Genomic DNA, 23500 nt, shown 5'->3' on the forward strand with positions numbered 1-23500 from the left:
CAAGGAGCTGTCTAAGGATGTCAGGGACAAGATCATACACCTGCACAAGGCTGGAATGGGCTACAAAACCATCAGTAAGACGATGGGCGAGAAGGAGACAACTGTTGGTGCCATAGTAAGAAAATGGAAGAAGTACAAAATGACTGTCAATCGACAAAGATCTGGGGCTCCACGCAAAATCTCACCTCGTGGGGTATCCTTGATCATGAGGAAGGTTAGAAATCAGCCTACAACTACAAGGGGGGAACTTGTCAATGATCTCAAGGCAGCTGGGACCACTGTCACCACGAAAACCATTGGTAACACATTACGACATAACGGATTGCAATCCTGCAGTGCCCGCAAGGTCCCCCTGCTCCGGAAGGCACATGTGACGGCCCGTCTGAAGTTTGCCAGTGAACACCTGGATGATGCCGAGAGTGATTGGGAGAAGGTGCTGTGGTCAGATGAGACAAAAATTGAGCTCTTTGGCATGAACTCAACTCGCCGTGTTTGGAGGAAGAGAAATGCTGCCTATGACCCAAAGAACACCGTCCCCACTGTCAAGCATGGAGGTGGAAATGTTATGTTTTGGGGGTGTTTCTCTGCTAAGGGCACAGGACTACTTCACCGCATCAATGGGAGAATGGATGGGGCCATGTACCGTACAATTCTGAGTGACAACCTCCTTCCTTCCGCCAGGGCCTTAAAAATGGGTCGTGGCTGGGTCTTCCAGCACGACAATGACCCAAAACATACAGCCAAGGCAACAAAGGAGTGGCTCAGGAAGAAGCACATTAGGGTCATGGAGTGGCCTAGCCAGTCACCAGACCTTAATCCCATTGAAAACTTATGGAGGGAGCTGAAGCTGCGAGTTGCCAAGCGACAGCCCAGAACTCTTAATGATTTAGAGATGATCTGCAAAGAGGAGTGGACCAAAATTCCTCCTGACATGTGTGCAAACCTCATCATCAACTACAGAAGACGTCTGACCGCTGTGCTTGCCAACAAGGGTTTTGCCACCAAGTATTAGGTCTTGTTTGCCAGAGGGATTAAATACTTATTTCCCTCTGCAGAATGCAAATAAATTCATATACTTTCCACAATGTGATTTTCCGGATTTAATTTGTGATGTGCTATCTCTCACTGTTACCAATAACCTACCCTTCAATTATGGGCTGCTCATGTCTTTGTCAGTGGGCAAACTTACAAAATCAGCAAGGGATCAAATACTTATTTCCACCACTGTACCTTTAATTGTGCGAGTCATCGCGATTACAAGTTTGAATCAAAGCTCAGCCCTAAAAAAAATTAAAGAATAAAATATCATGAAAAGACAAGAAATATAAAATACAAATTGGACATTACAAATGAATCTAAAACAGCATGTAAAATTAGCTATAAACAGGCTTAAGTGTTCATAACCTATTTCAGAAAAGCAAGCCTAATATATTATTAGATGAGTGTCAGTATTCTGCATGTGTGACTGAGGTGAAAGATTCTGGTAGCACGTAGTTCCTGAGTATGGATCTCTATAAGTTTCTCAATAATATTGGTGCTTTAGGGCTTGGTGTAATAATTTTAATGCTGTCCTACATCCTAGGACAAAGAGACTGACTGATAGGGAGGCTAAGGGTAAAGGAAAGTTGTGAGAGCAGATCATGAGAGAAGTAGGAGAAAAGGTTCCGGCACAATGTATTATTTATGGCACATAAAAACTAAGAGGCAGATTTCAAGCCCAGAAAAACTTACCACTTAACACTGCACGTTTTCTGCTTCCTGTCAGTTAAACCACTGGGGGCATAAGCAGATGTGTAAGGAGAGGCTACCATCGTAATGTATGGGAGTTCTATTTGTATGCAGTCTCCTTAATGAAAAAAAAATTGTGTTTTAAATAGATTTTTCTTTTTTTACTTCATTCTTTTTTTACTTCTCCTCTTCCTCCACTCTCTATCTCAGTTGATGGCACCCTCATCCTCCCCGTTTCATCTGCCCGCAACCTCGGAGTCATCTTCGACTCCTCCCTCTCCTTCTCTGCGCATATCCAGCAGATAGCCAAGACCTGTCGCTTCTTTCTCTTTAACACCAGCAAAATTCGCCCTTTCCTCTCTGAGAACACCACCCGTACTCTCGTCCACGCTCTCATTACCTCTCGCCTTGACTACTGCAACCTACTCCTTACTGGCCTCCCACTTCAATCTGTTCAGAACTCTGCTGCACGTCTCATATTCCGCCTGAACCGATATACTCATATCACCCCTCTTCTCAGGTCACTTCACTGGCTTCCAATCAGATACCGCATACAGTTCAAGCTTCTCCTTCTTACCTACAAATGCACTCAGTCTGCAGCCCCTCATTACCTCTCTACCCTCATCTCCCCTGACATTCCCGCCCGAAACCTCCGCTCACAGGACAAATCCCTCCTTTCAGTACCCTTCTCCACCACCGCCAACTCCAGGCTCCGGTCATTCTGCCTCGCCTCACCCTATGCTTGGAATAAACTTCCTGAGCCCTTACGCCAAGCCCCCTCCCTTCAAATCCTTGCTCAAAGCCCACCTCTTCAATGTTGCTTTCGGCACCTAACCTTTATACCTTTCAGGAAATCTAGACTGCCCCTAATTGACTGACTGTACATTTGTCCTTTAGATTGTAAGCTCCTTTGAGCAGGGACTGTCCTTCTATGTTAAATTGTACAGCGCTGTGTAACCCTAGTAGCGCTTTAGAAATGTCAAGTAGTAGTAGTACAGTGGACATAATCTGTAAGGTGTTTGTAATTATTGATTTTTATGAAAATGAGATAAGTGGGTTTGTTATAGCAAAAATGTAATTACTAGACCATACTTTAGCACAGGAGTGTCAAACTACAGTCCCGGAGGACCACAGACCAGTCTTGTTTTCGGGATATCTCTAATGAATATGCATTTTTACCAAATGACTGCTCTAATTTTAATAACAAAATCCTTTATTAAACATTTAGTTTTAAAAACAATTACCTCATCTTTGATTCTTTTTTCATAATGTTAACCATGCACATTTCACATTCACATCATTCACAATACAATCTCCTTGCTGTAACTTATTTCCTGCAAACACTAGTGTTCTATATCTCTCTGATAACCTCTATAGTTTTCCATATATGCTCTTAATATTTTCTTTTAAATCCAATCACATTCTATATCTCTACTGCTCATAATACATAGATATAGCATGTGATTGGATTTAAAAGAAAATATGAAGAGCATATATGGAAAACTATAGAGGTTATCAGAGAGATATAGAACACTAGTGTTGCAGGAAATACGTTACAGCAAGGAGATTGTATTGTGAATGATGTGAATGTGAAGTAGAGAATCAACGATGAGAATTATTTTTAAAAATAAATGTTTAATAAAGCATCTTGTTAACATTGGAGCAGTCATTTGGAGAAAGTTTATGTGACTAGATTGAAATTGAGATACTCAGTAGAGGTATTTGTAAGAAATATGCATGAGAGAGATTTGCATACAATGCAGGCAGTGTGTGCAAATGTTTGTTATGCATATTGATTAGGGCAGTGCAGTGGCGTAGCCAAGGGTGGGCTTGGGTGGGCCCAGGCCCACCCACTTTGAGCTCAGGCCCACCAATAGCAGCACACCTATGATGTGGCCGGCAGAGATTCCCAAGCTGAAAACTCCCAACAGCCGTCCCTCCTGCGTACCTTATAAATAGCAGATCTTCGCCTGCAGGAAGCAGTGACTGATACATACTGTTTACACCGGCCCCACAGCCTTCCCTCTGATGTATTCCTGCCTATGCGGAAACAGGAAGCTACATCAGTGGGAAGGATGTGGGGCCTACATGAGTAGTGTGTATTAGTTGATCCTCACTGAAAATCTGAAATTTAAAAGGTGTGCAGGAGAGGAGGGATATTTGAGAGACCATATGGCATGCAGGCGAGAGGTGAGACCAAATCATCTATGGGATGGGGTGGGGTTCTTCTGCCCACCCATCTTGGGCCCAGGCCCACCCAGAATTGGGTGTCTGGCTACGCCACTGGGGCAGTGGTTCTCAACCTGGTGCTTGGGATACACCAAGCCAGTCTGGTTTTCAAGTTATCCACAATGAAATATGCGTGACATAAATTTGCTATACAGATTTATCTCATGCATAGTCATTGTGGATATCTTGAAAACCAGACTGGCTTGGTGTATCCCAAGGGCTGGATTGAGCACCCCTGGATTTAAGGATATCCTGAAAACCTGGTTTGCTGCCCTCCAGGATTGCAGTTTGACACACCTGTATTTACTCTTTAACTCGGTATTGTTAATGGCCACCTTGCTGCAAAGGAGGTTGGCAAGGGAATTGGAAATAACATTTTCTTCAGTCTTCTGTTTGTGTATGATGTACAGCGCTGCATATGCCTTGTAGCGCTATAGAAATAAGTAGTAGTAGTATATATGTATGTCTGTGTGTGTATATATGTATGTGGCTGCTCCCTGACAACCTCCCTGGGGTCATCCTGATGCCTTTAAATTGTCTTGCAATAGGACAGTAAGGATATGCAGGTGTCAGTGTGTCCTACGCCATTGTTTCTGTTTGCACTTTCCAAGGCAGAGTAGAGTAGGAGAATTTCACAAATATATTCATAATGCACTGTTAGTGCCGAGGTTCAAATGCTGAATCTTTCAACTCCAGTAGGTATACTGAGTGACCCACTACTAGCTGATGTATCTTCACTGGTGACAAGTTTTTCAGTTCTGGCTGGCCTAGGCTTCAGCCTAGGGTAGCAGAAATTGAGGGGGGAGGGGATGAAACAGTGGCAGAGCAGCACTTGAAAGCTGCTGTCATTGTGGGGACAGGCCCTTGAACATTTGTATGTGCTTGCTCAAACTCTGCCAAGTCTCACCCCTTATCTATCTATTTAATTCTTGTATTCCACAATATCTATTAAGTTTGATGCAGATTACAGTGATCAAGAGACTAGGGGTCCCTTTTAATGAGCGGCGGTAAGCCCAACATGGGCTTACCGCTTGTTATTCCGGGACTACCACCCCGAGCACATGATATTTTTTTTTTTTTTTTTTGGGGGGGGGGGGGGAAGAAAACCCCCGGAAATGGCTTGCGCGACAGTAACCCAGCAGTAATCAGCAATCGCCATGTGCTGCCCGGTTACTGCAGGGTTAGTGCGTTAGCCCTTTTCGCCACCTCAGTGGGTGGAGGTAAGGGTTCCCTACCGCATGGCCATGTGGGAAGAGTTCTCTTATTGCCTGGCCATGTGTGTCTGGGGTCTTTTCAAACAAATATGTTTTCAGAGCTTTCCGAAACAATTCATATTTGGTTAGTTGCCTAATCTGAGATGGCAAAGTATTCCACGTTTTGGCAGCTACATAGACAAAACCAGTAGAGAAATATTTGATCAAATGAATTCCCATAGGATTTGGAAACTATAATAAGGAAGATTCACAAAGTATTTTTGTCCCTAGGGAGTGTCGAACAGTTAAGTGTCTGCCTCCCAGATTCAGTGGAGTAATCTTGATATTTCTGACTGGTTGACCCTGACGCTACTATTCGAAACGCTGGTCATTGTCGGACTCGGTCTTGGTTTTTGCTTGGCTGGGAGAAAGACAATGCAGCTAACTACACTTTAAAAATTCTATATAACATTAGTCTTCATTGTGTGGGAATTTTTTTTCTGCTGATGATGAAGTCCTGCTCTGCAAGCTGTTAGCTGGGAGCTTCTTGAAGCTTTTTCCTCCCCCATATATAGCTATTTTGTTGTGTTTAGACATATCATGGTTCCCTTCCCAGTTACTTATTTTGTAGAACAGTTTTTTTCATATATAAGAGAACAATTTCATAATTAATATTAAGTATGGTAGCTGAATATGGGCCTCCACTAGGAGTTAGTGCAGTTGAACCAGTAAAGAAGAGTCCATATGATTGGATCTTTGTGTTGGACAAGGCATGATGCAGCAAGCCTTGTGTGTATGGATGCTCAAAGACCCCACACCACACCGATGTAGGGTGGGGTGGAAACAAAAGAAAAAGAAACTAAGTCTTCATGGCATAAGTCTTCACATCTCTCGACTCAGTTCTTGGTAAAAGCCCCTTTACAGCAATAACAGACATGAATCATTTAGGTTAAGTGTCTACCAGCTTTGCCACGCAAGGTGGCACATTTTAGACTGTTCTTAATGGCAGAATAATTCAAGCTCTTTCAGATTGGCTAAGGCTTATCTGTGGACTTAAATCTTCAGATCTTGCCACAGATTTTTCTTGGAAGCAGGTCTGGGCTTTGACTGAGACACTTAGATATTTGCTTGCTTCTTGCTGAGCTGCTCCATTGTGGCTTTGTGTATAGGATCATTGTCCTGCTGAAAGAGATTGGAACAGGTTTCTTTCAGGATATGCTTGTATTTGGCACCATTCATTTTTCCTTTGACCTTCATAAGACTCCTTGTCCCTATTGATGCAAAACATCCCTAGAACATCATGCTACCCCCACCATGCTTTACTGTGGGGATGGTGTTAGCAGGATGATATACAGTACTGTGCGTGTTACATGCCATATATATCACTTAGCACTGACATCAGTGTGATCCACATTGATGACCATTAAACCACCTCCCACATGTGTGCAGTGTACATGTTTCTTTGCAAAAACTGTGTTGCACACCATTGACTTTTCTTTAGTAGTGGCTTCCTTCTTGCCATCCTCCTTACAGGCCATGTTTTGTGGCGTAATCTTGCAACTTTTGAACTGTCATTTTCTGCAGTCTCTTTTATAGGTAGGAGTCGAAGGTCTCTTATGATTTTGTCAAGGCTGTCCTCTGTCATTGGGTTAAAAGTGTCCCATCTGTCTCTGTCAGTAGGGGGCAAGTTTGTGCAAGATTGGGGACTGGGTGAGAATATCTGTAAATCCTGATGGAGACTTAATTTTGTTGGCAAAGTATGCAACAAAATCATTGCAGTTCAGTTTAGATTGGTCAGGCTGGTTCTGTTGGGGTTGTAGTAGGCTGTTTACTATAGTGAACAACTGCTTGGTTGAATTGGCAGCCTGTGCAATGCATTGAGAGAAATACTGTTTTTTGGTTGTTGTTAAGGCTTGGCGGTACTTTGTCATGTGCTTCCTACAGTTTAGTCTGTTTTCATCCAGGCAAGATTTATGCCATCTCCTTTCCAGTTTCCATCCTTCGCATTTAAGGATCCGAAGTTCTGGAGAAAACCAAGGTGAGCGTTTGTGAGTGGGCATAAGACCTTTTGTAGTGGTGCCATTTTCTGTAAGGTCTCAGCTAAGTGTGTATTCCAGATGTCAACCTGTTCTGACACTGTAGTTGTCTTTTCACATGTGGATAGTCCAAGGCCTCTAGGAAATTCTCTGTGGTCAGCTTTTTTTTTTGTTTCTGATCTCCTTCCAAACTCTGGGAGGTGCCATTTGTTTCAGGTTGTCAGGGAACATTTAATTAGAAAATGATCTGACCATGATTGGGTGTTATTTCAATACTGTTATCCCAAAATTCTGGAATATCCACCCCTTACTTAGTATGTGACCCTTTTCATGGGTTGGAGAATTGATCACCTTTGTAAATCCTAGTGCTGTCATTGTGTCCAGAAAGGCTGCTGAGTGGTATCTGGGGTTTCGATGTGTAGATTGAAATATCCCATGATCACCAGCCTAGGATGATTCAGGGGTACTTGAGTAATCAGGTCTAGGATTTTTGCACAGATAATGTGTTGTTACAAGATGCTCGGTATACCATGAGCAGCCAGAATGGTTTTTCCTCTTCAAGTTGGATTAAAAGAGATTGATTCATGTAGCTGGGGAATGGATAATATGTATGATGGAATCAGACCATGTAAGATCTTAAATATCAAGCAGCCAAGTTTAAACATAATTCAAGCCTTCATCGAGAGCCAATGTAAAGATACACAGAAGAGGATAATATGGAAATTTTTTTAATGCAAAAATTAAACGAACAGTCATGTTTTGAATTGCCTGAAATCTATTTTGTAAATGTTTTTGATACGCCCAAGTAGACTACAGTGCAATAATCTAATTCTTTTGGTGCCACCTCCAATTGTCCACAGTCAATTTTTTTTTCCGTAAGGTGTCTTAATTGGGCTCTGTTTTTGATTCTGCTCCTCCGCTAGCCCAGCGTGATACATGTGTGTCAACCACCATTTTAAAATCATCCCTCAATATTATTGCCCCTGCTGCAAAATCTGTTGTGGTCCTCCCAATCTTTTCATAGAATTCAGCCAGATTCTGATTAGGGGCATATATATATTTATCAGCATTAACATCTGATCTTGATATTTCCCTTTAATTGCCGCATATCTCCTATTCCCATCCATGTATTCCCCTTGCACTGTGAAAGCAAAGCCTTTATGCAGTATGATTGCTACTCCAGCAACCTATTGCTCAACCCCCTTAGAACTGCAGAATATTTGGCTGTGATTGCTATACTTCAAGAAATGTGCATTTCTTTTCCGCAAGTGCATCTTCTGAAGCATTGCTACCTTCCAATTTTTCTTTTGTAATTCATTATACAGATGACTCCTCTTCCTTGTATTGTTCAACCTGTTTATGTTCCAGGACTCAACTGTTACTGTTTATTTATCCGAGGACAAGCAGGCTGACTGTTCTCACAATTGGGTCGTCGTCCACGACGGCCCAGGAGACCGGCAAAAACTAAAAAAACAAGCAGTCTCCCGAACGCTCCATTGCGCAGGAGAGCGCACCGCGCATGCATGAACGGCTTCCCACCCGCTACACGAGCGTGAGTCCCCCAGTTTCTTTTTGACCGCGTCTTCAGTGACGCGTTATTTCTCAATGGCACTCAGTTTTCGGCTCAGACTAATTTTCACGATTCTCCTCTCCCCCCTTTTTTCTTTTACCTTACTTGTGCGTAGCTGTTATCAAAAAAAAAAAAAAAGGAGTTTTCCCTTATTTTGTTAGTTTTCTTCACTTGTTTAAGTTTCCTTTCTTTTTCGTCGCGGCTGCCTTTTAGGCTGCTTGGTCGGGTCTTTTTTTTCCCTTTTTGTGCCTTTTTATTTGGCACGATCGAGTCCTTTAATTTCGCAGCTGCTGTTTTTCTGTCCATGTCATTGAGGACTCCCAGCGGCTTCAAGCGTTGTACTCACTGCAACAGGCAAAAACAAAAAAGGAGGTAAAAACCCTCACGAAACCGTGGGATATGAAACAAAAAGTGAGGAGAGTAGATGAGGATACCAAAAATTATATATTTATTCACATGAAAAATAAAAAATTAAAAACATAATGTGCGTAAAAATGACCCGACACGGCCGTGTTTCGGCCCAATGGCCTGCCTCAGGGGTCTTTGTAACCTCAGAAGATGTAACTCGGAATGTGTACTCCAAGGGAAATAACGAGACACAATCCTCTTAGGTCTCCTCTCTTCAAAAAGATATATATGAAATATATATTAAAAAGCAAAACGAACTTGTAATACTCCTCTCCGAAGAGATGTCTGCAATTGTGAAATAGGCCGTGTCGGGTCATTTTTATGCACATTATGTTTTTAATTTTTTAATTTTTTATTTTTCATGTGAATAAATATATAATTTTTGGTGTCCTTCGACGTTGGCATCGACTTCGAGAGCGCAGGTAATGGCTGCCGAACGACCACATCGTGCTGGGAGCAGCGAAGCATCGAGTGGGTCTCCACCTGTCTCAAGGCCTACTGCTATGCAGGCTCCCTGGGAACCACCTTCGTCGGCCCCGGCCCCGAGGAGGCGTGAAGATTCCACGTCGTCCTCTTCGGTACCGAGGAGTCTCGATGACGGGCGTCGAGCGAAGGCTAAGAAGCACTGTCATCGTTCTCCTTCCAGACACGGTACCGAGAGCTCCGGGGAGCCGAGGGATTCGGCACCCGAGAAGCGTCGGCACCGAGAGGACCACTCACCCCTCTATACAGGAGGTGCCGATGCATTGGTCTTCTGGCAGCTTGGTACCAGCTCTCGAGCCCCCTCAGATTCTGCCACCGGCTCCTATAACGGCCCCACAGCTTTTTCCGATGGAGGCTGTCGACGAGCACATAAGGGGCCTTCTTCCAGAGCTTCTGGAAGGATTGCTGCACCAGTCTGCTTCGGTGCCAGGGGTGCTTGTGCCTTCTGCATCGACTGTGGAAGTGGGATCTGGGCCGCCTGTGGTGAGGTCCCCATCCTCGGTGCTGCTTGCAGCATCGGCGTCAGCCGCCACCCGGGTCGATTCTCCCTCGACGTCGGCGGAGGAAGCTTCGCCGCAGTCCAGGCAGGGGTCGACTTCTCGACATGCCCCTCGATGCTGTCGTTCCTCGATGTCGAGACAGGCTCGGGTTCGGGCTGCTCTTAGAGAGTATCTGTCCAACACCCATGATGAGCGCCCATGGGAGGAAGAGGAAGATCCCAGATACTTTTCGGAGGAAAACTCATATGGGGCCCCCTCTGATCCTACTCTGCCTATTGAAAGAAGGATGTCTCCCCCTGAGAGTCTTTCTGTTTCCTCCTTTGTTCGGGAAATGTCTAAGGACATTCCTTTCCCTATGGAGGTTGTGGATGAGCCCAGAGCCGAGATACTAGAGTTCTTGGACTATCCTTCTCCGCCCACAGAGGTTGTAACGGCCTCTTGCATAACACACACACTCAGGGAAGTTCTTATGCGAAACTGGTCGTTCCCTCTATCTAATCCAGTGGTCCCCAAAAAAGCTGAGTCCCAGTACCGAGTCCATGGAGAACCAGTAATGGTGAAGGCTCAACTGCCTCATGATTCCATGATGGTGGACTTTGCTCTCAGAAGAGCCAAGTGTACTAGAGACTATGCCTCAGCACCCCCAGGCAGAGAGTCTAGGACCTTGGATTCTTTTGGGAAGAAAACGTATCAGGCTGCTTTGCTCGCCGCCAAGACCCAAACTTATGAGCTGTACACGAGCATCCACTTGCGGAACTCGGTGAGGCAACTGTCCAGTTTGGTTGAAGCACTTCCTCCGGAGCTCGCCAAACCTTTTCACCAGGTGGCCAGGCAGCAGAAGGCGTGTCACAAATTCCTGGCCAGGGGTACTTATGACACTTTTGATGTGGCATCCCGAGTAGCTGCTCAAGGTATAGTGATGCGCAGACTGTCATGGCTGCGTGTCTCTGACCTGGATCATAAGACCCAGCAGTGAATGGCGGATGTTCCTTACCAGGGGAATAATCTTTTTGGAGAAAAAGTAGAGGACATGGTCGATCAGATCAGAAGCACCATGATGCTATGGATTCTGTCTCCCACCGGGCGTCTTCTGCTACTGCCTCCTCATCTAGGAGGTTTTTTGGAGGGAAGAGGAGTGCTCCCTATTCGTACAATTCTATTCCAGGTACTTCCTTGTGCAAAAGAAAACAGGGGGGATGCGTCCCATCCTAGACCTATGGGCCCTGAACAAATTCTTTCTCCGAGAAACGTTCAGGATGGTTTCCCTGGGCACCCTTCTTCCCATGATTCAGGAAAACGATTGGCTATGCTCTCTGGACTTAAAGGATGCCGATACTCACATCTCGATGCTCACAGGAAGTATCTTCGATTTCGGTAGGGAACTCGGCACTTTCAGTACTGTGTACTGCCCTTTGGCCTCCCGTCTGCGCCCAGGGTCTTCACAAAGTGCCTGGCAGTTGTCGCAGCATCGCTACGCAGACTGGGAGTGCATGTCTTCCCTTATCTCGACGATTGGCTGGTGAAGAGCACCTCGGAGGCAGGCGCTCTACAGTCCATGCGGATGATTATGTGACTGCTAGAGCTACTGGGGTTTGTAATCAATTATTCCAAGTCCCACCTTGTCCCGGTTCAGAAATTGGAGTTCATTGGAGCTCTGTTGGACACACGGACGTCTCGAGCTTATCTCCCTCAGGCAAGGGCTGACAATCTCCTGGCCCTAGTGTCCTTGGCTCGAGCGTCTGAACAGATCACAGCTCAGTAGATGTTGAGACTTATAGGGCACATGGCTTCCTCAGTTCATGCGACTCCCATGGCATGCCTACATATGAGATCAGCTCAATTGACCCTAGCTTTCCAGTGGTGCCAGGCCACAGGGGATCTAGAGGATGTGATCTATCTCTCGCTCTTAGGAGTTCCCTTTACTGTAATTAGCAATGTGAAGAGGAATAGCCATCTGTATTGCAAATTTGTTTCAAATAATTAGGCTTTCATGTCTCTTCTTTTTTTTTTTTTTTTTTGTATCATAGTTCCGGCCAAGTCTTGGAATATTTTTATTCTGTGTCCCTGCCACTGTATCTCCTGGTGTTGTCTCATTCTGTGGAGCACTTCCTCTTTCTGCACAAAGCTATGAAAACAAGCTGTTATATCCCCGAGGCTTTGATTTTTCTTTAGTCCCAGACTTCAGTGAAATCTCTCTACTTTAATTTGGGGAGGAGGACCCCACTCCTCTGCAGTTTGGGAGCCACAGGTTTTTGATCCCTCTTCAGCACTCCCATGCAAATTTTAAAGTACTCCCCTGGTGTGCCCCAGAACCTTAAATTAACTGGTCAAGACCTATTCTCAGGATCCTCTATTCTGTCATCAAGAAGCCTGTGTTCAGTTTTTAATAGCTCTGTCTTTTTAGTTGGGGTATCGAGCTCCACTCCATACCTTTCAACTGTTTTCTCTACTTTTTCCATCCTGTGCCCTAAATCTCTGAGGTCACTGTGATTTCATCTTGGATAGCTCTCATCTCATTCTTGAGTTCAGATATCTAATGCTGCATATCCAGTTTTGTAAACACTCCTCTTGTGTGCAATCCCAGGCCCCATGTCAGGGCTTCTCTGCTCTCATGAGGTGCATCTGTGGCTGCTTTTGTACCTCCTGTTTCATTGTATTTGAATTTCTCTTAACTGCTTGGGGTGCTCATGGGGTCTCCATTGGACTCACAAATGCACTTATCAATTTCTTATAATAGCTATTTCATGCTTCTTTCCCTGGCCCCATCATATCCGCTGATGATGTTAACTTCCTCTTTTCATGCTCTAACTTTTTGTTTGAGGGGGATGGGGACAAAGAGGGAAAGATCCCACTACAAAAAATATTCACTCTTGGCTAGAACCCAACAGTTACACATATTAGAGAAATTTTAGTTCTAAATATAAATACAAACCCATGGATTAGAAATGATGCAAAAAAGATACAATGTGATAAGTTTGTTCAGCTTTTTTTCTAAAGTAAGATTTAAACTGTGCTTTCTGAAAGATTCTCCCTGTCCCTTATTAAGCTGTTGGATATCCACCCACAAATGATTCTTATTTTATCTTAATGGTTAAGGCCTCTCCCTGCATCTCTTGTCTTTACAAGTTCTCCACATAAAGTGTATATGCATTAGCTATCAATGTTTTTTTCTGTATTGCCAAGGAAAATAAACCACCTTGTCATACAAACATTTCTAGTAAAAATTAGTGCCAATAAACCAAATGTTTTTCTTTTCCTTAAAATTATATTTTGAATACCTAATTTAAATTTAAAAATATAGTAGGAAAGGAAAATTCTGTATTAGCCCTCTCACATTTTCTCAACTTCCTTGTAGCTTTCTATCTGAGCTCTCCTCCTGCCCTCCCCAAAAAATGTATCTGAGTTCTCAAAAAACTGCACTGTACTCCATAAAGTTAGAGAAATCAAGTCTTCAGTGGTTTGTAGTATCATTTAAGACTAAATATTAGCGTAGGCTACCATGTCAACTTTTTTTGGTAGCCAATGTATCCTACACTAAACTAAATTTACTTAACATACAGCACTATTACACAACAGAAACTGAAGAGAAAATTAAATCCAGTGTGTGGAGATCCAATTCAGGTTTTAAGCATCTTACATTTCCAATGATTTATTTGCTATGGTGTAGGTAGCTATTTGAAGTATATTTCTGTTACACTCCTCCAGGTGTACACCCTGCTTGCACAGGGCATGGGCATTCGAGGATGTGGCGGCCATCTTGGATTTGGGCATCTCCAGGAGAGGGCAGCCATCTTGGAGATGGGTGTCTTAGGTTGTGGCAGCCATCTTGGAGTTGGGCGGCTTCAGGAAGGAAGCCCATATTTGGGCGTAAGACATCTACTCTGATGGAGGCAGCCATCTTGGAACAGCTGCACATGTTTGAGCCTAATTCCTGCACTATTTAAAGCCCTGCCACCAGTCCTTCCATACTTTGGCTTCTGTTGCTGTAGAGGTCACGGTCCTCGTCTGTGTTCTACTGCTGGTTAGCTTATGATCCTGTGTTCCTGTGTTTTGACCCTTGGATTGTTTTCTGACTACTCTGCTGTATTGCTGCCTGCCCAGACTTTGGACTGACTCCTGACTACTCTGCTGTGTTGCTGCCTCCCTGGTTCCTGTACTGTGTTAGCTTTCCCGCCTGTCTGGTTGGTGGCCGTTCACCCCGCTGGTTCCGAAAGTCCTGGTGGCCGCCTGCACCTGGGGGCTCAACTCTGGGGAACGGCGGTCGCTTCCCAGGTGAAGCTAGGGGTTGTCTGGCTGCCTGACTGAGCGTGGTGCTGCTCCATCTTGGCCATGCTCAGCCGGGGCACAAGGGCTCACTTTCCCAGACGTAACAAGGGTTAATGAGCATCATAAACTTAAAGATGTGGAGAGGGTGTGTCAGGCTGCCCTCGGGTTGGGTGCGAATTGAATTTGTAGATGGAGGAGGAAGAGGCTGCAAGGGGAAAAAAGATGGATGAAAGTGGGGGTAGGGGAGAAAGATGGAACAAAAAGGCAAGAAAAGGATAGTTACTGAGGGGACATGATATCCTGAAACTTCTTTAGCCACTGCTTCCAAATTTCTCCAGTCGTCCATGAATTTGTGTTAGCCTCGTATGACACAGGAAGTCGCTTAACTTTCTTGAAGCAACGGGGCTGTTTGCTCTTTCCAATGACGAGGGGTTCCAACTTCTCACTGCCATCCATATTGCAGCAAAGGAGGATCGTCAGTCGGTCCTTCAACGTTTTACCTCCAGTAGTTTCGGCATGTTTGAATGCAAGTGTTCCATCAGGAATCATGCACCAATCGGCTTCCATATTCTGTGCGCGCACTTATGTGGAGTCTTTCCTGCAGAGGAGCAGTCTTAAACCATGCATATAAGTGAATCTTGCACTTATCAGTGGTGCGCTAAACCGAAGTTTGTCCCCATAGAAATTGATGGTGCCAAAAATGGGACCGATGTACGGCATGCAGTTAAACAGAGCATGTGCTTATCCGACGTGCACTTAAATGGACTGCACTCTACTAAATTCCATTTCGGACCTTAGTTATAGATGCTGTTGAAGAGGGGTGGGAATCTTGAACAGCAGCTAAATGTCAAGGAGCAGTGCTGGGTTTTTGATTTAGATTCTGTTTTCCCAACGGGTCTTAATGAGGAACTTGAATAGGCATCTTTGCCGCAATGTTAGTCCAGCTTTTTTGACAATTTGTTGTCCCTGCCTTCGGACTTTGGGTGATGACATCATTACATCATTTGAAGGGGTGGTGATATATATGTCAGTGAAGACGACGCCATCTTCTTCCTCATGAACACGGGTCAAGGAGAAAGCTATATGATATTATGGTAGTTTGACTTGTACTGGAATTATTTTGAACAAATAATTCTCCAAGTACAAGCAGGGCATCAATTCTCGCACATGGGTAGCATGGTGCTGTGTTGCCCAGTCCGGGCTTTGTGACAAGCCAAAAGAGCTTTTGTGGGAGTGCAAGACTTACGCCACCATGCATGTGTGGGTGCCTTCCCGCCTGTCGCTTGGGTGCAGTTACCGCAGTTCTTTTTTTTTTTTTTTTTTTACTGTGGTGAGGAGAAGACTGTGTTTGTGACTTCACACCCAGTCTGAGGAGTTTTGTTTCTTTTTGGTGCCTTTTGGCATGTTTTCAGCGGTTTTTACGCCATGCCTTTTCATGCATTTGTTTTCCCTCTTCATCCCATATATTTTCAGTTTAATTTGTCCAGTTTTTAAGTTTCCTTTATTTTCCATCCTCTAGGCCACGTTTAGGCCTGGCCTCTGGTCAGGTCTTTCACTTAAAAAAATTTTTTTTTTTTTCCTGGTGCCTTGCTCCCTTTTTTTTTTCCAGGCACTATCGCGTCTTTTGATTTGCATCGGAAATTTTTCTGTTCATGTCATCTAGAGCTCCCAGTGGCTTTAAGCACTGTACCCGCTGCAGTTGGATGATCTCTGGCACGGACACCCATTCTTGGTGTATTTTTATTTATTTATTTATTGCATTTGTATCCCACATTTTCCCACCTTTTTGTGGGCTCAGTGTGGCTTACAATACATTATGAATCATGGAAATACAATTTGTTACAACTTGGTTATGGATTACATTGTGATGAGTTATTTGAGTCAAAGTTAAAGTATCGTTAAGGATTATAATCATGGAAAAAGCACTGAAACATTGGAAGGAAACAAGGGAGACAATAAGGGGCAATATATAATAACAGGAAAACACTTGGTATACATTTTCTGTGAGTAAAGGTATGAGTGTGGTGAGATTCCGGGGGATGAGAGTGTATTGATGCATAACTGAACAGTGAATGTGGGCTTTATGTGTTTTGGTTCTTTCCGTAAATTTTCTCAAAAAGATGGGTCTTCAATAGTTTGCGGAAGGTGGTTTGTTCGTAGATCATTTTCAGGTTGCGTGGTAATGTGTTCCAGAACTGCGTGCTCATGTAAGAAAAGGTTGACGCGTGCAGCGCCTTGTATTTCAAGCCCTTGCAATTAGGGAAGTGGAGGTTGAGGAAAGTTCGGGATGATCTTTTAGCGTTTCTGGGTGGTAAGTCTATTAAATCAGACATGTAGGCTGGGGCTTCACCGTGAATGATTTTGTGGACTAATGTGCATACTTTAAAAGTGATGCGTTCCTTGAGTGGGAGCCAGTGTAGCTTCTCTCGTAAGGGTTTTGCACTTTCATATTTTGGTTTTCCGAAGATGAGTCTGGCTGCTGTATTCTGGGCTGTTTGCAGTTTCCTCAGTATTTGCTCTTTGCAACCTGCGTATAGTGAGTTGCAGTAGTCCAGATGGCTGAGTACGAGGGATTGCACTAGGCTGCGGAAGACGGATCTTGGGAAGAATGGTCTTATTCTTTTCAGTTTCCACATGCTGTAGAACATCTTTTTGGTTGTGTTGTTTGCATGAGTTTCGAGTGTTAGGTGGCGGTCGATAATGAATCCAAGGATTTTTAACGTTTCTGAGATTGGAAGGTTTAGTTTAGGTGTGTTTATAGCGGTGAATTCATTCGTGTTGTACTGGGAAGTGAGTATCAGGCATTGATTTTTTTCTGCATTTAGTTTCAAGCGAAATGCATCTGCCCATGTGTTCATGATGTGTAGACTTTGGTTGATTTCATTGAAGATCTCTTTAATGTCTTGTTTGAAAGGGATGTATATTGTTACATCGTCGGCGTTTATATATGGGTTGAGGTTATGGTTTGATAGGAGTTTTGCCAAGGGGGGGGTCATCATTAGGTTGAAAATGGTTGGTGAGAGGGGTGATCCTTGTGGTACTCCACATTCAGGTGTCCATGCAGCAGATGTTGTTGAATTCGATGTGACTTGATATGACCGCTGGGTTAGGAACCCCTTGAACCAGTTTAGGACATTTCCTCCAATGCCAAAATATTCGAATATGTGTAATAGGATTTTGTGGTCAACCATGTCGAAGGCACTTGACATATCAAATTGTAGAAGGAGTATATTGTTGCCGGTTGCAATCATTTGTTTAAATTTAGTCATGAGGGTAATTAATACTGTTTCTGTGCTGTGATTCGATCGGAATCCTGATTGGGCATCATGCAGTATTGAGTGTTTGTTTAGATGTTTAGTTACCATTCCTTCGGTTATTTTGGTTATTAGTGGTATGGATGCTACTGGTCTGTAATTGGTTATTTCGCTTGCGCTTTTCTTTGTATCTTTGTGTATTGGGGTGAGTAAAATTTTTCCTTTTTCTTTAGGGAAAAGTCCGTTTTGTAGCATGAAGTTTACGTGGTTCGTTAAGTCTATTTTGAATTGTTGAGGAGCTGATTTCATGAGGTTGTTTGGGCATATGTCTAGTTTGCAGTGGGATTTGGCAAATCTTTTAAGTGTTTCAGAGATGAGGTCTTCTGATATTAGTACATAAGTACATAAGTAGTGCCATACTGGGAAAGACCAAAGGTCCATCTAGCCCAGCATCCTGTCACCGACAGTGGCCAATCCAGGTCAAGGGCACCTGGCACGCTCCCCAAACGTAAAAACATTCCAGACAAGTTGTACCTAAAAATGAGGAATTTTTCCAGTCCATTTAATAGCGGTCTATGGACTTGTCCTTTAGGAATCTATCTAACCCCTTTTTAAACTCCGTCAAGCTAACCGCCCGTACCACGTTCTCCGGCAATGAATTCCAGAGTCTAATTACACGTTGGGTGAAGAAAAATTTTCTCCGATTCGTTTTAAATTTACCACACTGTAGCTTCAACTCATGCCCTCTAGTCCTAGTATTTTTGGATAGCGTGAACAGTCGCTTCACATCCACCCGATCCATTCCACTCATTATTTTATACACTTCTATCATATCTCCCCTCAGCCGTCTCTTCTCCAAGCTGAAAAGCCCTAGCCTTCTCAGCCTCTCTTCATAGGAAAGTCGTCCCATCCCCACTATCATTTTCGTCGCCCTTCGCTGTACCTTTTCCAATTCTACTATATCTTTTTTGAGATACGGAGACCAGTACTGAACACAATACTCCAGGTGCGGTCGCACCATGGAGCGATACAACGGCATTATAACATCCGCACACCTGGACTCCATACCCTTCTTAATAACACCCAACATTCTATTCGCTTTCCTAGCCGCAGCAGCACACTGAGCAGAAGGTTTCAGCGTATCATCGACGACGACACCCAGATCCCTTTCTTGATCCGTAACTCCTAACGCGGAACCTTGCAAGACGTAGCTATAATTCGGGTTCCTCTTACCCACATGCATCACTTTGCACTTGTCAACATTGAACTTCATCTGCCACTTGCACGCCCATTCTCCCAGTCTCGCAAGGTCCTCCTGTAATCGTTCACATTCCTCCTGCGACTTGACGACCCTGAATAATTTTGTGTCATCGGCGAATTTAATTACCTCACTAGTTATTCCCATCTCTAGGTCATTTATAAATACATTAAAAAGCAACGGACCCAGCACAGACCCCTGCGGGACCCCACTAACTACCCTCCTCCACTGAGAATACTGGCCACGCAATCCTACTCTCTGCTTCCTATCTTTCAACCAGTTCTTAATCCATAATAATACCCTACCTCCGATTCCATGACTCTGCAATTTCTTCAGGAGTCTTTCGTGCGGCACTTTGTCAAACGCCTTCTGAAAATCCAGATATACAATATCAACCGGCTCCCCATTGTCCACATGTTTGCTTACCCCCTCAAAAAATGCATTAGATTGGTGAGGCAAGACTTCCCTTCACTAAATCCGTGCTGACTTTGTCTCATCAGTCCATGTTTTTGTATATGCTCTGCAATTTTATTCTTAATAATAGCCTCCACCATCTTGCCCGGCACCGACGTCAGACTCACCGGTCTATAATTTCCCGGATCTCCTCTGGAACCCTTCTTAAAAATCGGAGTAACATTGGCTACCCTCCAGTCTTCCGGTATTACACTCGATTTTAGGGACAGATTGCATATTTCTAACAGTAGCTCCGCAAGTTCATTTTTTAGTTCTATTAATACTCTGGGATGAATACCATCAGGTCCCGGTGATTTACTACTCTTCAGCTTGCTGAACTGACCCATTACATCCTCCAAGGTTACAGAGAATTTGTTTAGTTTCTCCGATTCCCCCGCTTCAAATATTCTTTCCGGCACCGGTGTCCCCCCCAAATCCTCCTCGGTGAAGACCGAAGCAAAGAATTCGTTTAATTTCTCCGCTACGGCTTTGTCCTCCTTGATCGCCCCTTTAACACCATTTTCGTCCAGCGGCCCAACCGACTCTTTGGCCGGTTTCCTGCTTTTAATGTATCTAAAAAAGTTTTTACTATGTATTTTTGCTTCCAACGCTAATTTCTTCTCAAAGTCCTTTTTTGCCCTCCTTATCTCCGCTTTGCATTTGGCTTGGCATTCCTTATGATCTATCCTGTTACTTTCAGTTGGTTCTCTTCTCCACTTTCTGAAGGATTGTTTTTTGGCTCTAATGATTTCCTTTATCTTACTGTTTAGCCACGCCGGCTGACGTTTAGTCTTTTTTCCCTTTTTTCTAATACGTGGAATATATTTGTCCTGAACCTCCAGGATGGCGTTTTTAAACAGCATCCACGCCTGATGCAAGTTTTTTACTCTGCGAGCTGCTCCTTTCAGTCTTTTTTTCACCATTTTTCTCATTTTGTCGTAATCACCTTTTCTATAGTTAAACGCTAGCGTACTTGATTTCCTAGTTTCACTTCCTTCAATGCCAATATCAAAACCGATCATATTATGATCACTGTTATCAAGCGGCCCTCGTATCGTTACCCCCTGCACTAGATCATGAGCACCACTAAGGACTAAGTCTAGTATTTTTCCTTCTCTTGTCGGCTCCTGAACTAGCTGTTCCATGAAGCTGTCCTTGATTTCATCAAGAAATCTTATGTCCCTTGCGTGTACAGATGTTACATTACCCCAGTCTATATGCGGGTAATTGAAATCCCCCATTATTATTGTGTTGCCCAGTTTGTTTGCGTCCCTGATTTCCTTTAACATTTCCGCATCCGTCTGTTCGTCCTGGCCAGGCGGACGGTAGTACACTCCTATCACTATCCTTTTCCCCTTTGCACATGGAATTTCAATCCACAGTGATTCCAAGGAGTGTTTTGCTTCCTGCAGAATTTTCAATCTATTTGATTCAAGGCTCTCGTTAATATACAATGCTACCCCTCCACCAATCCGATTCACCCTATCACTACGATATAATTTGTACCCCGGTATGACAGTGTCCCACTGGTTATCCTCCTTCCACCAGGTCTCAGAGATGCCTATTATATCTAATTTTTCATTTAGTGCAATATATTCTAACTCCCCCATCTTATTTCTTAGGCTCCTGGCATTCGCATATAGACATTTCAAACTATGTTTGTTGTTCCTAAGTACATCATGCTTAGTACTTGACAGTATTAATTGGCAATCTTTTGTCTGATTTTTATTGTTATTTAAAGATACCCGATCTACTACAATCTCTTTTGCAACCTCACTATCAGGATACTCTATCTTCCCTGTTATGGTGATATCTTTGAAAGATACCTTATCCCGAACCATGCTCTTTTGAGCGACTGTCGGCCTTCCCCCCATTTCTAGTTTAAAAGCTGCTCTATCTCCTTCTTAAACGCCGATGCCAGCAGCCTGGTCCCACTCTGGTTAAGATGGAGCCCATCCTTTCGGAATAGGCTCCCCCTTCCCCAGAATGTTGCCCAGTTCCTAACAAATCTAAAGCCCTCCTCCCTGCACCATCGTCTCATCCACGCATTGAGACTCTGGAGCTCTGCCTGTCTCTTGGGCCCTGCGCGTGGCACAGGTAGCATTTCAGAAAATGCTACCCTGGAGGATCTGGATTTCAGCTTTCTACCTAAGAGCCTAAATTTTGCTTCCAGAACCTCTCTCCCACATTTTCCTATGTCATTGGTACCCACATGTACCAAGACAGCGGACTCCTCCCCAGCACTATCTAGAATCCTATCTAGGTGACACGTGAGGTCCGCCACCTTCGCACCAGGCAGGCAAGTCACCAGGCGATCCTCACGTCCACCAGCCACCCAGCTATCTATATGCCTAATGATCGAATCACCAAGTACAACAGCTGTCCTAACCTTTCCCTCCCGGGCAACATTTGGAGATATATCCTCGGTGCGAAAGGATAATACATCCCCTGGTGGGCAGGTCCTGGCTACAGGAGTACTTCCTACTTCACCAGGGTGATGCTCTCCTTCTAGGAGACCTCCCTCCTCCAAGGTAGCACAGGGGCTACCTGACTGGAGGTGGGACTTCTCTACAACATCCCTGTAGGTCTCCTCTATGTACCTCTCTGTCTCCCTCAGCTCCATCAAGTCTGCTACTCTAGCCTCAAGGGAACGGACACGTTCTCTGAGAGCTAGGAGCTCTTTGCATCGGGCACACACATATGACACCTCACCAATTGGGAGATAATCATACATGTGACACTCAATGCAAAAGACTGGATAGCACCCCTCTCGCTGCTGGACTGCTGACTCCATCTTAGTGTTTTTTGAGTTTTTCCGTAATTTAAAACTTGCTAAAGTATTAAGGATATCAGCCTATCACTAACTTACAGTTCCTCCTTTAAACCCCAATCTTCAAGTTCCGAAAGCACAAGCAAAATTTGTTCACTTACCAGAGAAATATCCTCTTCTCCCAGAACTTATTAGAAGGAAAGCTTTCGCGCGCCTAACGGCGCGCGGCACCTTGAGCAGAGGCCCCGAGTGGATCGGAACGGACCTGGGAGTCACTCTGGCGAAGGCTCCGAGGATATGCAGATGAGCTGCAAGTCCTCCACGGCACCTGAGAAGGCAACCGGTGGGAGAGCTGGGCACCTCTCAACCAAGAAAAGGCTTACCAGGGGTTAGGCCGAAGCCAGCATTCCTCCCCCTGAGGGTCACCTGATCCTGGCTAAGAAGTACCTGGTAGTTCGAATTCGGTCCAAGTTCTGTCTGCTGGGTATGTTCCGTCTTCTGGGTCTAGACAGTCTAGAAGTGTGGCGTATTCAATAGGGCTGGCGGGTATTTTAAGTCGTAGTTGTATAATTTTCTCGAAGTATTTCGCAAGGTTGTCAACATCTGGTATGTGTTTGCTGTTGTTTGTAACTGGTGTGGTGTCTAATAGTTTGTTCACAAGGTCGAAGAGTTTATGTGTGTCTTTGTAATTTGGTCCTATTATTGTTTTGTAATGTAGTCTTTTAGTCTGTTTTATGGTATATTTGTATTTCCTCCAAAGTAGTTTCCAGGCATTTAGTGTTTGTTCATCTCTCTTTTTGTTCCATACGCGTTCCAGTTTCCTGACTTGTGTTTTAAGTTTTTTCAGCTCTTCGGTGAACCATGGGTTTGGTTTTTTCCTGTGTGATGTTCTGGTTTGGATTGGGGCAATTTTGTCTAATGTTGTTGTACATAATTCGTCCCATTCGTGGAGGAATTGGATGGTGTCAGCATTTGTTGACCATTCTTTCTGGTAGATCTGTTGCCAGAATGTTATGGGGTCTATTTTTCCTCTCGTGGTGTATGTTGTTCGCTCATGTTTATTGATTGTGTTTATGTGTGTGTTTCGCCAGTAGAGAGAGACATTTGCTTTATGATGGTCTGACCATATTGTGGGTGTCCATTTTGTGTCAGTAAGTATGATAGTAGAGTCCGGGTCAAATTTGTGTGTTATGATGTCTAGTGTGTGTCCTTTTTTTGTGTGTTGGTTGCGTGTTGGGTGCGTGCAGCTCCCAGAGTTTTAAAAATTCTTTGCATTCTCGTGTGCCTGTTGAGGTGTCGTTTTCAAGGTGTAGGTTGATGTCTCCTATTATAAGGATGTTTGAGGCAGATAC

At 44.1% G+C, this 23500-nt stretch overlaps 1 protein-coding gene across 1 annotated transcript in view; it reads left to right on the forward strand.

The window, feature by feature from the left end:
- Positions 1–23500, forward strand: part of ELF1 (E74 like ETS transcription factor 1) — a 303862-nt gene that overhangs the window by 59525 nt on the left and 220837 nt on the right. The gene's annotated exons all lie outside the window — the stretch shown is intronic.

Source organism: Microcaecilia unicolor, chromosome 4 (genome assembly GCF_901765095.1).
Source record: "Microcaecilia unicolor chromosome 4, aMicUni1.1, whole genome shotgun sequence".
Taxonomy (NCBI): Eukaryota; Metazoa; Chordata; class Amphibia; order Gymnophiona; family Siphonopidae; genus Microcaecilia; species Microcaecilia unicolor.